The sequence below is a fragment of the Leptonychotes weddellii genome, chromosome 1, assembly GCF_054177405.1.
Source record: "Leptonychotes weddellii isolate Sample4059 chromosome 1, ASM5417740v2, whole genome shotgun sequence".
Taxonomy (NCBI): Eukaryota; Metazoa; Chordata; class Mammalia; order Carnivora; family Phocidae; genus Leptonychotes; species Leptonychotes weddellii.
The window spans coordinates 175,955,265-175,968,660 of NC_138369.1; the positions used below are offsets into that span (position 1 = coordinate 175,955,265).

At 33.9% G+C, this 13,396-nt stretch overlaps 1 long non-coding RNA gene across 1 annotated transcript in view; it reads right to left on the reverse strand.

The window, feature by feature from the left end:
• Nucleotides 1-7,368, reverse strand: part of LOC145717315 (uncharacterized) — a 15,176-nt gene extending 7,808 nt beyond the window's left edge. The window contains exon 1 of the long non-coding RNA XR_014140444.1: nt 6,884-7,368. This is a non-coding gene — a long non-coding RNA (uncharacterized LOC145717315). The remainder of the gene's footprint in view (nt 1-6,883) is intronic.
• Nucleotides 7,369-13,396: the final 6,028 nt, after the last annotated feature.

The following is a 13,396-nucleotide window of genomic DNA, read 5'->3' on the forward strand; positions in this document are numbered from 1 at the left end:
CCTGGGTGGCTCAGTTGGTTAAGCGACTGCCTTCGGCTCAGGTCATGATCCTGGAGTCCCTGGATCGAGTCCCGCATCGGGCTCCCTGCTCGGCAGGGAGTCTGCTTCTCCCTCTGACCCTCCTCCCTCTCATGCTCTCTGTATCTCATTCTCTCTGTCTCAAATAAATAAATAAAATCTTTAAAAAAAAAAAAAAAATAAAATAAAATAAAAACTCTGAATTTATTCTAACAGTATAGTTTTGTCTGTTTTTTAATTTTATGCAAATGGAATGATACAGTATTTTTCAGTATCTGGCTTATTTTACTCAAAATAATGATTGTAAGACTCATCAAAATTTTGCATATAGAAGCAGATGTATTATCATGCCATATTATTAACTTGCACAAATATATTATTAGTCATTCAAATGTTATATAGTCATTCTAATTGACAACTTGGATATCTGCAATTTTTCAGATTTGAATAATTACAAATAATGTCACTATGAATATTCTTATGCACACCTTCTGATCATATTTGGGAAATAAGTATGAATGTGAATGTGAATATATAAATATAGTAATACACACACATATACATATATGATATGTCTGTATGTTTGCTCAAGAGCTATCAAAAAATCCAAAGAGATAGTTCAAGGGAAAGTGAATCCTGACTGGAAAGATTCGGATTTGTCTTCCCACCCACAGGTTTGGGTAACTAAATTGAATACAATGAGTGAATCCACAACTCTCACTGTATTCCATTAATGAACTGCTTTGCAGCCTTAAGAAATTCCATATGTATAATTTCTCCAACATAACTTGTAAAGAGCAAATGTTTACAAATGCATATTTATGGGCTAAACTCCACTGCACAAAGCAAAGTTGTGATCCATCCACCTGGATTCTATGAAGCTTCAGTGATCGCAACATCATTTGGCCTCAGCTTCAACACAGTGATTTCTGAGTCCAAGTTCTCTTTTCTGTTACACTTCACTCTCTAGGAGTCATTGTTCCCAAATTGCCCATACATGTTGGGAGGAGCTGATGTGTTTGGAGAAAATATGACTATCACAATTTCATCTTTTAGTTCAAAGTGGTATAAATGTAAAACCTGTGAGGATTAAAAGAACACAATCAATCCAAAAAAGATAGTAGGCATTTCATCAAGTATTAAAAGGTCAACTAGTGTGACATCCCTACATTAGGGAAATTTATTTAAGAAAATTCAATCTACTGAGAACTCTTAACTTTGAAAGGTGATAAAGGTCATAGAACAAGTTATTTGAAAACATTGCAACAGTAGCAGTTGTTTCAAATCCACTAATATTTTGGAGACTTTTATGTTTGCCGCACTCTCTTTTTAACCATATAGTCTATCCTCCATATGCAGTATCTCTCTCCCAATAAATTCACATTTCAAAGATCATCAATAACCTCTTTCCTGAGTATAACATCCTCTTTAATTTCTCACCCACCCCAGTCTCTTTGCAGTATTTGACTAATTGCTATCACTTTCTTTTTTAAGATTTTATATCCTTGGCTTTTTGATAATCTTTTTAATCTCTGAAATGTAACTCCGTCTATTTGCTGCAACCTCCTAAACCCCCAGTGTGTACTCTAAGATCTTGTCACACAAAACTTGTCTTATTGTTTCCCCTTAATAAATCTGAAACTTTGTAAATGTTGTTGATTTCCATGAAATATACTCTTCCTCCTTCTCATCCCTATACACTTTTGATGACCTTGTTTACCAACAAAATTCTTAAGTCACTTTTCAAGATCCAGGTGATAGTTTTTCTTCTCTATGATGACTTCCACTGTGAATGTAGCTGAATTCTATCACAAAGTCTTATTCCCAAGGCACGGGAAAGTCCCCAGCAAATAAGAGATATTCAATTTATGCAGTATATCAAATAAGGGCTTTAGGTTCAGAAGTCCTATGTTTAAATTTTAGCTCTCTCATGTATTTGAAATTAAACTGATAAATCCTTCTCTGGAAGCCTTTACTGCTTCATAGGAAACAGAACTAATAATAACTTTCCCGTAAGAGCTACATGAGATAATGTAGGGAAATTACCAAAGACAATGTCTGGCACTTAGTAGAAGATCTGTAATTGGCTGTAACTACTGCCACTACTATTTCTCTGTTCCTCCACCTCTTCTTAATAGTAATCAATAGTTGAATAAATGGAAATCTTAAAATTCCCCTTCTTTGTGAAGTTATATCACGAGTCAAGATAATTACTCTTCTAGCTAGAGAAATACATGGGAAAATGCATTCTCTGAAATCTACTTGGAATTTGTTTCTCTCCTGTTAGAGGAGGTCATCAAGGGAACATCACCACTGGTTGACCAGTTAGCTGGATCTGGGCAATCAGACCTCCTCACCCTATCCATTGTGCTTGAAAAGTATGTTTTGTCCACACTTTCCACAGTGGAAGCCATTTTCAAGTATGGCCTTCACAGAGCAATGTATTGTTAGACTATTGGGCTGGTATACATAACTGAACCCAAGTAAGACCTCTCTATAAGTGTTTAAGATTCTGGCAGGCAGGTGCAAAGATCTACTTGTCTTAAGGCCACAGAAGATAAGCTTCATCTGTAAGGTTGCTTATTAAACCTGCCCCCTACCAATGTGGAGTGGCCCGCTTCTTTCTTTGGTCTCTCCTTGCCTTTGGTGTTCGGATTTCAGATTTCACCCAGGAAATTCCTATGTTTGCGAACTGACACTCCCATGATGTATTTAATGGTTTATGCGCTTACTGAATCCTCACCAAGTCAAAAATAATGAAAATACAGTAGCTTCTCCATAGATCATATTGGTTTATCCCTCCTCTATTATACTATCTTCTCCCACTGTAGCAACATGATGATCCATATACCACAACAACCAAAAAAATCATCATGGTAAGTAGCAGAAGAATGTTGATGTTTGCTTACAGATGTGTCATTCACCTACTCGTTTTTTTTTTCTTCTTCCCTTCCCTTCCTTGGAAGTTTGAGGCATTTGATAGTTTATAAGAAAGCCAATTAAATTGTTAAAATTCAGGCATATTTACTAGTTCCTACTCCAGACATTTAGTAGGACACTTAAAGTTAGTGTAAATTTTTCTTCCACAGTGACCACTAGCCAGGCAAAAAGAAATTACTGATTACAGTACATATTGTTTAGCCTCTAGGAAAAGATGGGCACAAATCTCTGACCACAGTATTGGCTAAAACTACCTAAGGGGAAAGATAGGACATTGCAGAGTAATGCTTCTTTTAAATGTGTAATTGGAGAAACAAAAGGATCAGAGAAGTAGTATGAGAACAAGTGAACAAGAAGAGATGATTCAGCAGGCTTAGCAAGAAATCATGGCTCTGTCTCTGACTGAAGAACAAGAGAGAAGCCAGCATTTTGGAGTCTTTTGCTTTTCAGGAAAATCACACCTTATTTGATTGGAATAACAGTCTTCTGCAATAATTATAGTCTTTTTCAACATTATCAGTCTGTAACACTGCTTCTATAGAACAATTCACCAATTTCCCTTATTTCTTCTCATAGAAATGCTTTGCCCATGGACATCTAAATATATTAAAGATCCAAATCAAAGCCATGAGTTAATCTGAGGGTTCCTTAGCAATTGGAAAAATTTCCTAGATGGCCAACATTAATAAATGCCAAAGTCCGATGCTCTATTTACTCCTTGAAGATTTTCTAACAATATTCTAATTATCAACATCCAATACACTAACTCCCAAATTGTAAGAACCACAAATCTACAAAGAAATAAATCATTGTAACTCTAATAATTCAGGCTTAGTATTTACCAGCATTTTTATCTACTGGTGATAGTAAGTCATTTTGCAAGGTTAATGAATTTTAATTTGGATGCCATTATCTTACTCTCTCCACTCTTTTCTATCTGCTGCACAGAAAAATTCAATCTATTAAACTCAGTATGGGGCAAAGCCACAATGACCTGTTAATAATTGCTGGTTGACAACGTTGCACAATAGTTAGTCCAGAAGAAGGCTGTCCTGGTCGATCTGACCTAGGAATCTAGTGAAATATCACAAGGGTTACTGAAGAATACTAAATCAGAATTTGAATAACAATAGTCACTCCAATGTTGAACAGTGAGGTTATGTTTACTTAAGTGGTAGCAGCATGGTGACAGAATCATGCATAACCTTCATCACAGGCAAATTAATTAGCTTAGACTTCTCCAAAGCCACTTGGCAAAAAATTGCAAATCACTGGAGAATCCACTTAAACCGTAATAAAGGAAACCATACTGATTAGTTCGCTATATATTATAGAGTGCAGCCTCTCCCAAGCCTTTTCCCTTTGTGTATACCCACATAATCTAAGATTGATCCTGGCCAGAATGGAAAAAAGAGACAGTATTGAGACAATAGACAACATTTCAAAGAGTTTTATGTATGGCATGTGTAGATGTGGTAAAAAAGTAACAACTGGTCATCTGGATGAGAGAAGTATGAGAGTGGTTTTTACTCTTCTTGCTACTTTTATGTACATTTGAAATTATTTCAAAAGAACTACTGAAAACTATTTAAATCCCAAGGATTAAAAAAAATTCAAGCACTATGAAGTAAAATAATAACAACAACAATAACAAATAGTCTAACAGGGGCGCCTGGGTGGCTCAGTCGTTAAGCAGCTGCCTTTAGCTCAGGTCATGATCCCAGGGTCCTGGGATCCAGCCCCGCATCAGGCTCTCTGCTCAGCAGAGAGCCTGCTTCTCCTCTCCCTCTGTCTGCTGCTCTGCCTACTTGTGCTCTCTCTCTCTGTGTTAAACAAATAAATAAAAATCTTTAAAAAAAAAAAAAAGAATCTATAGAAGACTTTAAAAAAACAAAACAAAACAGTCTAACAAAAAAACCTGTCATAATAATTTTATTTTCAATCAAATTAACTTGAAAATCAAAGTGTAAATAGGAGCATGATGTATATTTACACTTATGATTGACAAAGTAACTCTCAGTGAATGCAATACTTAATGAATGCGTAATAATAGAAAAAGAAAGAATACATTTACGATATTTGAAAAACAAGTCTTGATTTAATTTTATTAAAAAAGAAAGGAAAGAAAAGAACCGAAGGCTCATATTGTGGGGGCATGTACAATTAAGGAAGTGCATGACACAAAATACTTTTTCTGTTTTGATATTGACCAGTACTTAAGAAGAAATGTAGACCACGCATCTTTCAAGGTAAATCATGAAATTTAGGTGAAAACTATGAGCAGCCCAAAAGCTGCTGTCTTTGGTGCTCCTTATAGCCTGCCTATAGGCTCATATGCCCACCTGTCTCAAAGGACATGAGAAGCAGCCTGGCTGACTTCTGAACATTGGCACTTTCCTCTGTAATCATTTTCGACATTCTGACTTCCTATCAGAGGAAGAGAAGATGAGCGAACTAGATGTTCAGATGAGAGGAAAGAACAGACAACAGATTCTATTAATGAATTACAATGAATAATAATAAATCAGGTTAGTTACTTTTGTTGTCATTGAACTCCATTTTGACAAAAAATATCACTTTCATATATCACTAATATTCTCATGAAGATTCTCTCTCACACACATATACACAATTATTTGTTGAGAAATATGAGTTTCTTTTTTTTTAATTTTTTATTGTTATGTTAATCACCATACATTACATCATGAGTTTTAGATGTAGTGTTCCATGATTCATTGTTTGTGGATAACACCCAGTGCTCCATGCAGAATGTGCCCTCTTTAATACCCATCACCAGGCTAACCCATCCTCCCACCCCCCTCCCCTCTACAACCCTCAGTTTGTTTTTCAGAGTCCATTGTCTCTCATGGTTTGTTTCCCCCTCCGATTTCCCCCCCTTCATTCTTCCCCTCCTGCTATCTTCTTCTTCTTCTTCTTTTTTTTTTTTAACCTATATTGGATTATTTGTTTCAGAGGTACAGATCTGAGATTCTACAGTCTTGCACAATTCACAGCACTTACCAGAGCACATACCCTCCCCAGTGTAAGGAATGAGCGAAATAAGTCAGAATATGAGTTTCTTTTATTTCTGCTATTAAAAAGTCTACTTTTTCAATGTAAATTTCTTTAAAAACAAGGACAGCAAGTTGCATGATTTTGTGGCCTCTCTTATTTATGAAGTGTTTAGTAATTAATGTCAATTATGATCATAGATTTTATTAAATTTAGCCCAATATCCCCCACTTTATTTCATCTAGGCATCATTTTAATACTTTCTCAAAATCCAGCTCAAATCCTAATCCTCCATAAAGATTGCAAGAGCATACCAGCAAAATGTGACCATTCCTCTTCTGGAAACAGAATGATTTCCAAAAGTTTGCTCCATAGAACATTCTGATCCTTGAGATGATTTTTTTAATTAATTTTATTTTTAATTAAGTTTAGAAAGTACTGTATATTATATCCCCTCTTTTAGAGATTGAAAAGACAAATTAGTTATTAAAATTTGTCAAATTTCCTGAAGTAATAATCCAAATTAGCTTGATTAAATCCAGGTACCACTGAATGTACTTGACAATGGAAGGTTTCCCACATTCTGTAAGATTTATTAACAACTACCTGAATCATATTTTATGTATCTCAATTTAAGAAATGCTGTATTATGGAAAGTAGATAACATTGGTTGGTTATTAATTTATATACTTGTCACAAGCACGCTATAAAGGTGCACACATGTGTCTTTCCACAATGTCAGCTTTATTCAATCATAAAGCAAGGTTAATATAACCATAAGGCAATTTCAGGATTCCAAACAATGACATTTCATTATGCATTTCACTTGACTTCATATGTATCACACAGAGCAAAGCACAATCCAAAGTCACACAAGAAACAAGATACAAGAAGGGGTAAGAAGTTAACCAACCCAGTGCAAAGTCTGTGAGCATGCAGTTGAGGTGAAGCCTTTGTCCTGTCTAGGGCAGCTCTTGGCACATGCTGCTCATTATGTTCAGGCAGTGGAGGGTCTCTGTTAGGCTCAATGCAGTCAGATGTGGAAGGGTCAGCAGTCTGACAGTTTGCTACAAAAGTCTGCCATTTTTAGAGGAGTTTCATCAGTCTCGGGCCTTTGCAGGCTTCTTCTGGTTCTAGTGATTATCAGCTCTTGGTTCCTGCAGGCTCTCTTGGTTTTGCTGGTTATCAGTTCTGGGTGCCATCAGCCCCTGCTGGTTTCAGTGATATTCGGTCTCAGCTGCAATACCCTTGGCTGCTTATGTCACTGCTTGACACGAGGGACTCCAACTTGATGTCTACAATACTACTTCATGACATCCTTTATTACATTGAAATTGGCTGCTTTCTTAGCTTTTTATACATTTATGAGCACTTGAGTATTGTTTTTTTTCTTAAGTTTCCCAAATACCTAGCAAAAGCATTATATATAAAAATTCTATCATCTGTCTATTATCTATCTGTCTATCATCTATCTATCTACAGAAAGAAGATGAAGAAAAGCTACAAATAAGAAATAATGTCACATTTAATCCATTAAAATTACATTGAAATATTTCAGACAAAATGGTATAAAGCACAGTACAGGGAATAGTATATCCATATCACTTAGCTTAAAAAATAAAACTTTAGACTAAAAATTGAAAAGCCGTATATATCCCTCCCTAGTGGTATTGCATGCTTTCTCTTTAGAGGAAACCACTATCCTGAAGTTATTATTTCCCACTTTCAAAAGCTTTTTTGATAGTTTATTACAAACCCTATGTTCTTAAGCAGTAGTGTCAATTCATGCATTTTATGGTTTATATAGATGGTTACCCTATATGCATTTTTATTAATTCTCTAATTCATAGTTATATTTTTGATATTTAACTATACTGAAAATGCTCATAAAATTTATGCACTCTTAATGCTGAATAAAATTGTATTATATAAAGATGATACAATATATGTATTCAATCTTCAGTTGATATATATTTAAGTATTCCAATTTGTTTGTACTCCACATAATACTTGAATACTCTTAAAACAGCTCTATTAGCACTGTTGAATTCATTCTGTTATACTTGTGATAGTAGACTTTCTGCACCATAATATGTGCATACCATCAACTTTAATTGTTTACCACTTACATATTGGGTAACAAATAACCTCCAAAACTTTGTAATGTAAAACAACCACCATTTGTATTCACTCACAAAATGGTGGGTTGGCTGGGATAACTGGTAGAGGGAAGACAGCTAAGATGGCTTTGAATGCTGAGATGCCTGGATCCTCTGGCTTATGGGCTCATATACTCTAGTCCAGAAGTCAATAAATTACACATAGTAAATGAAATCTGATCCTTGGCTTGATTTTATATGGCTCATGAGCTCTGAATGTTTTTCTTTCAAGGGTTGTTTAAAACAAAAACAAAACAAAACAAAAAACAAACACAAAGTAGAAGAGTTTTTATGTGATCTTCAAAGTTTAAATTATTTACTAGGTGGCCCTTTACAGAAAACAAAACAGAACAAAACAAAACAAAAACTATGCTGACCCACCATGGTCAGCTAGCTGGGGCTTCACATGGCAGTGTCCAGGTTCTCAACAAGCAAGGAGAGGGCGAGCCCCAGTGAAAATTTTCCAATGTTCTGCTTGCATTAAGATTGCAAATGTCTCATTGGTGAAAGCACTTACTACGCCATCCAACAGAGACCCAGAGAAATATGGTTAATTGAGTCATTACTATAACATTCTAGCCCTAGTGGGCATGGTCACCTGACTCCAAATTTCTTGTAATAATGCACTTCCCCATAAGTAGTAAATAAAGCTTCCTATTGTTCCTTACTCACTTCACTGCTTGATATTTAGAGACAGAACAATTTTTGCTTAACTGGTATATATAAAATTGTATCTCATTGGGATTTTCTTTTGCATTTCCCCAAATATGAGGTAGAGTATCTTTTTATATGTTTATTCATAATTTGTATTCTCTATTTTGTGAATCTTTGTTCATATCTTTTAAAAAACTTTATGTTGGTCTTTTAAAAATGTTAGCCTTTATCTAATTGATTTGTAGGAAATATATATATATATAAATATTATTATAATTGGTTATTAATTGTCTGACATATATGTCCCAAATAATTTATTTCTGTTTTGTCTTTTCATGTTTAACAGTATATTTTATATAGATAAGTCTGTAATTGTTATGAAGGAACATGTATTTCCCTTCCCAAGTTTATAAAAATAGATTCCTATTATTACTTCTAATATTTTTAAAGTTTTTCTTTTCATGTTTAGATCTTAATTATAATAAGCATACATTTTTGTAAAGCCTTTTTATAAAAAGCCTTTAAAAAAAATTCCCATTTTTTCCAGGGGAGAAAAAATTGACCAAACATTACTTCAAAATTCTGTTAATTCTACATTGATACAAAATAGCAATTTTGTCAAATATGTCCTTTTTTGGTAAAACTGGGTCTGCTTTAGCTCTATTCTTTCTAACAGACTATGTTTGCTCTCCATTTCAATATATCCTATCATGTCAATTATAATAGTTTAAGAATATTTCTTGTAAGACTAGTCTTTATATCTGTTTTGTTTTTATTTTTTCCCTAGAATTTGCCTGTCAATTTTGTTATCTATGGTGATGCTTGGCACACACATACACACAAACACAAACAAGCAATTTTTTTCAAGTTTTAGGAAACTTTCATTGAGATTGTTATTAGAATTATAATGATATATGGTTTAACTTAGGAGGCATGTATATATTTATGATATTGACTATTTCTATGTATGAATATGATACATCTGGCTACAGAGAAACTCTTTAATGTCTTTTAACAAAGTTTTATAAATTTCAACATTTTGATGTCATTTGTGACTACAGGGATTTTATGGACTAGAATCTTGCTCAGTTTTAATAAATTATTCGTGTATATTTTAGCAGAATATGTACATATATAATTTATGGGTGCAAAATTTCTCATATATTTATTTGACCAAATGTTATTTGTGCCATTTACATCATCACTATTTTTTCTTATTTTCTCTCTACTTCATTTAGGAATTGATGAAAGAATATTAAAAAAACTACCAAAGTGAAAGCATGATTGTGAATATATGAATTTCTTCTTGAGTTGCACCATCTTCTTTACACATTTTGAAGATCTGCTACTAGGTGCATTGAAGATTATTGATAATTATATCTCATGAATTGAACTACATACCATTAAGAAAAAAACCTCCTTTTACTTAATGATGACTGTTTTGCCTTAGAATCTAATTTGTCTGTTCTTTTTTTTTTTTTAAGATTTATTTATTTATTTATTTGACAGAGAGAGACACAGCGAGAGACGGAACACAAGCAGGGGGAGGGGAGAGGGAGAAGCAGGCTTCCTGCTGAGCAGGGAGCCCAATGTGGGGCTCAATCCTAGGACCCTGGGATCATGACCTGAGCCGAAGGCAGATGCTTAACGACTGAGCCACCCAGGCACCCCATAATTTGTCTGTTCTTAATATAGCCATTTTAGATTGCATTGTGTTCATATTCATTTGGTATATATTTTTCTATCTTTTAATTTATCTTACATCCCAAGAATATTTCTTATATATGGCATGTGATGGGTTTTTTAAAATATTATATGCTTTGTCTTTACTGGTAAGTTTAATACAGTTACATTTATTGTGTTTATTGGCAAGTTAGGTTTCTTTTCTGCCATCTTGTCTAGCACTTGTTATTTGTTCTTTTTTTCCTTCCATATATTTGTATTTTTAGAATCTATTTTTGAGATAATTTACAAAACGAAAAAATATTTCTTCAATATTCTCTTTTGTTTAAGTGTCGGAGAAAAGCTCCTACTGTTTCACTTCAAAATAATCTAAAACCCGGTTTATCATTCTGTTCAATTCAAAACATAAAGCCAAAATTTTAAAATACAGTTGTTTTCTAATCAGGACTGGAGAAAAAAAATCTAATAGCTTAACCTGGGGCTAAACTCAGCTCCTGTTTTTCATCTATCAAATTGTTTTTCTCTTTTCAATCTGAAAACTTCACTCACAAAATGGTGGGTTGGCTGACAAAAAGTGCCAATATACACCAATCTCCTTCTGTTAATGGTAAGGTGGGGCTACAAGGCTTGATATCATTGGATCATTCATGTTCTTAGCTCTCTAAACTAAAGTATGTGGTGGGAGGAAGGGGAAAGAGGATGGACTGTGATGAATGGCAACCATGGGAAAAGGAGTAGAAGATGGAGGAGTAGGTGATATTGAAGGGAGAGCCAATCAGTATGATGATGGATTTCACTGGGGGGTTCCTTGGCTCTTGCTCTTTCTCATAAGGACTTCCTAAATCTGCTCTGCCTTTTCTATGATACCTTTTGTATTCCCTCCTTCTCTCTTTGGGTTGATCAAGTACTTTATTCTATTTTTTTTCTGTTAGAAAAGTATTATGACATATTTTTAATTTATTCATGGATGTCCATTAAATTTTAACACTCTTACTTAATTGAATAGTATAAACGTAATTCAGTTAACTAAATCCATCTTCCAAGCACTAGTATAATAGCTCATTTGAATATGCAACAATTGGCTGATAACTAGTTGTATTCTATCAAAATTTTGATGATAATGATATAATGCTTTGTGTTTATTTTATTATTATAGAGATGTTTGCTTTCTTATTCCTTAAGAGGTATCCCCTCCCTCTTTGAACCACTTTAAAGATGTCTCTTTTTTGGTGCTTTGTTGTTTTATTTTAATGTTCCTAAGTATGGACATTATATTCATTTTCTATGATCCGTTTGGGAATTTACAGATATTTCCTAATCTGATAATTCACGTACTATGTCAGTTTCAGAAAATCATCAGCCCAAATTCTTTGAATTCTGCCTAACACCATGTTTGCTCTATTATTTTCTTCTGGAACTCCAACTGAGCACATATTTGTGCCATTCTACTCCAACTTATTATTTTCAACTCTTTGTCTTTCTTTGTGCTGAATCCATGTGGCATTCTGTGCAGTCCTTCATATATATTTCTTCCAAGTTGACTAATTCTCTTTTTGGTTGTATAAATTATCTATTTTATATGCAAATTAACTTTTGTTATATATCTTTTATGTAAAATTGATATACATTTTAATTACACTATCAGTAAATTCTAGAAGTTTTATTTTCTTTTTAAGTATGACTTTTTGGACTATTACATTGTCTTCTTAACTATTTGGTTAACCTTTGCATTTTTGAACAAACTGTTTTATTTATCTTAAAACTCAAATGTCTGAAAATATTGGTGTCTATTTCTGATGTTTATTGTCTCTGTTGACTCTTCCACTTTTGGCTTTTTATTTTATTTTATTATGTTATGTTAATCACCATACATTACATCATTAATTTTTGATGTGGTGTTCCATGATTCATTGTTTGCGTATAACACCCAGTGCTCCATTCAATACGTGCCCTCTTTAATACCCATCACCAGGCTAACCCATCCCCCCAACCCCCTCCCCTCTAGAACCCGCAGTTTGTTTCTCAGAGTCCATAGTTTCTCATGGTTCGTCTCCCCCTCCGATTTCCCCCACCTTCATTTTTCCCTTCCTACTATCTTTCTTTCTTTTTTTTTTTTTTAACATATAATGTATTATTTGTTTCAGAGGTACAGGTCTGTGATTCAACAGTCTTACACAATTCTCTTATATTTGAAATTTTGACTGTGCAATGAGGTAGTCTGTTTTAATTTATGGGAAATCTGAGAGGCACATGTTGAAGATGTTTCTTCACAGCGGATTTTGTTTGTTTCTGCTATACACCCTAGGACCCCATTCACTCTCAATCAGTAAAACTAAACTCATTGTCAGCTTAGAGATACCCAGCATGCTGGGAGTTCAAAGTCTAAATATTTACAAGATCTAGTTCAAAGTCAAAGTACTTAAAAACTCATCTGAGTTTCAATAGATGGGAGAAACTTGATTCTTATCATGAAGCCAGACAACCTAGCTAGTTTTTTTTTTTCTAGTCCCCTTTCTCTTTGTGTGGATCTTTTCTAGTCCTTACTTTTCCTGAGTGTGTGACCCTTCACAAATGTAAATGAATGTGAGGTCTCAGATCCACTTTTCTACTTTATTCTGGCTTAAAAAGATAGCCTCCTTTAAAATCAAGCCTTTTTTTGGAAAAATTGGGAAAGATCTCTAAGTCAGCTTATGCCTTATATATACATTATATCTTATGAGTTTATATGAGCATATATATGCATTTCTTTTAATTGTCTTATATTTCATACATATAAACCTCTATTTTTACATTTCATAATTCCATGTGTGTGTATATTCAGAACAGAAAATGCCTCATATTGCTATAAACAACTTTAATTTACTATTCAAAGGAATTTTTATGAAATCTATGTACTACATTAAAATTAAAAAAGGCAGAACTTGGGGCAC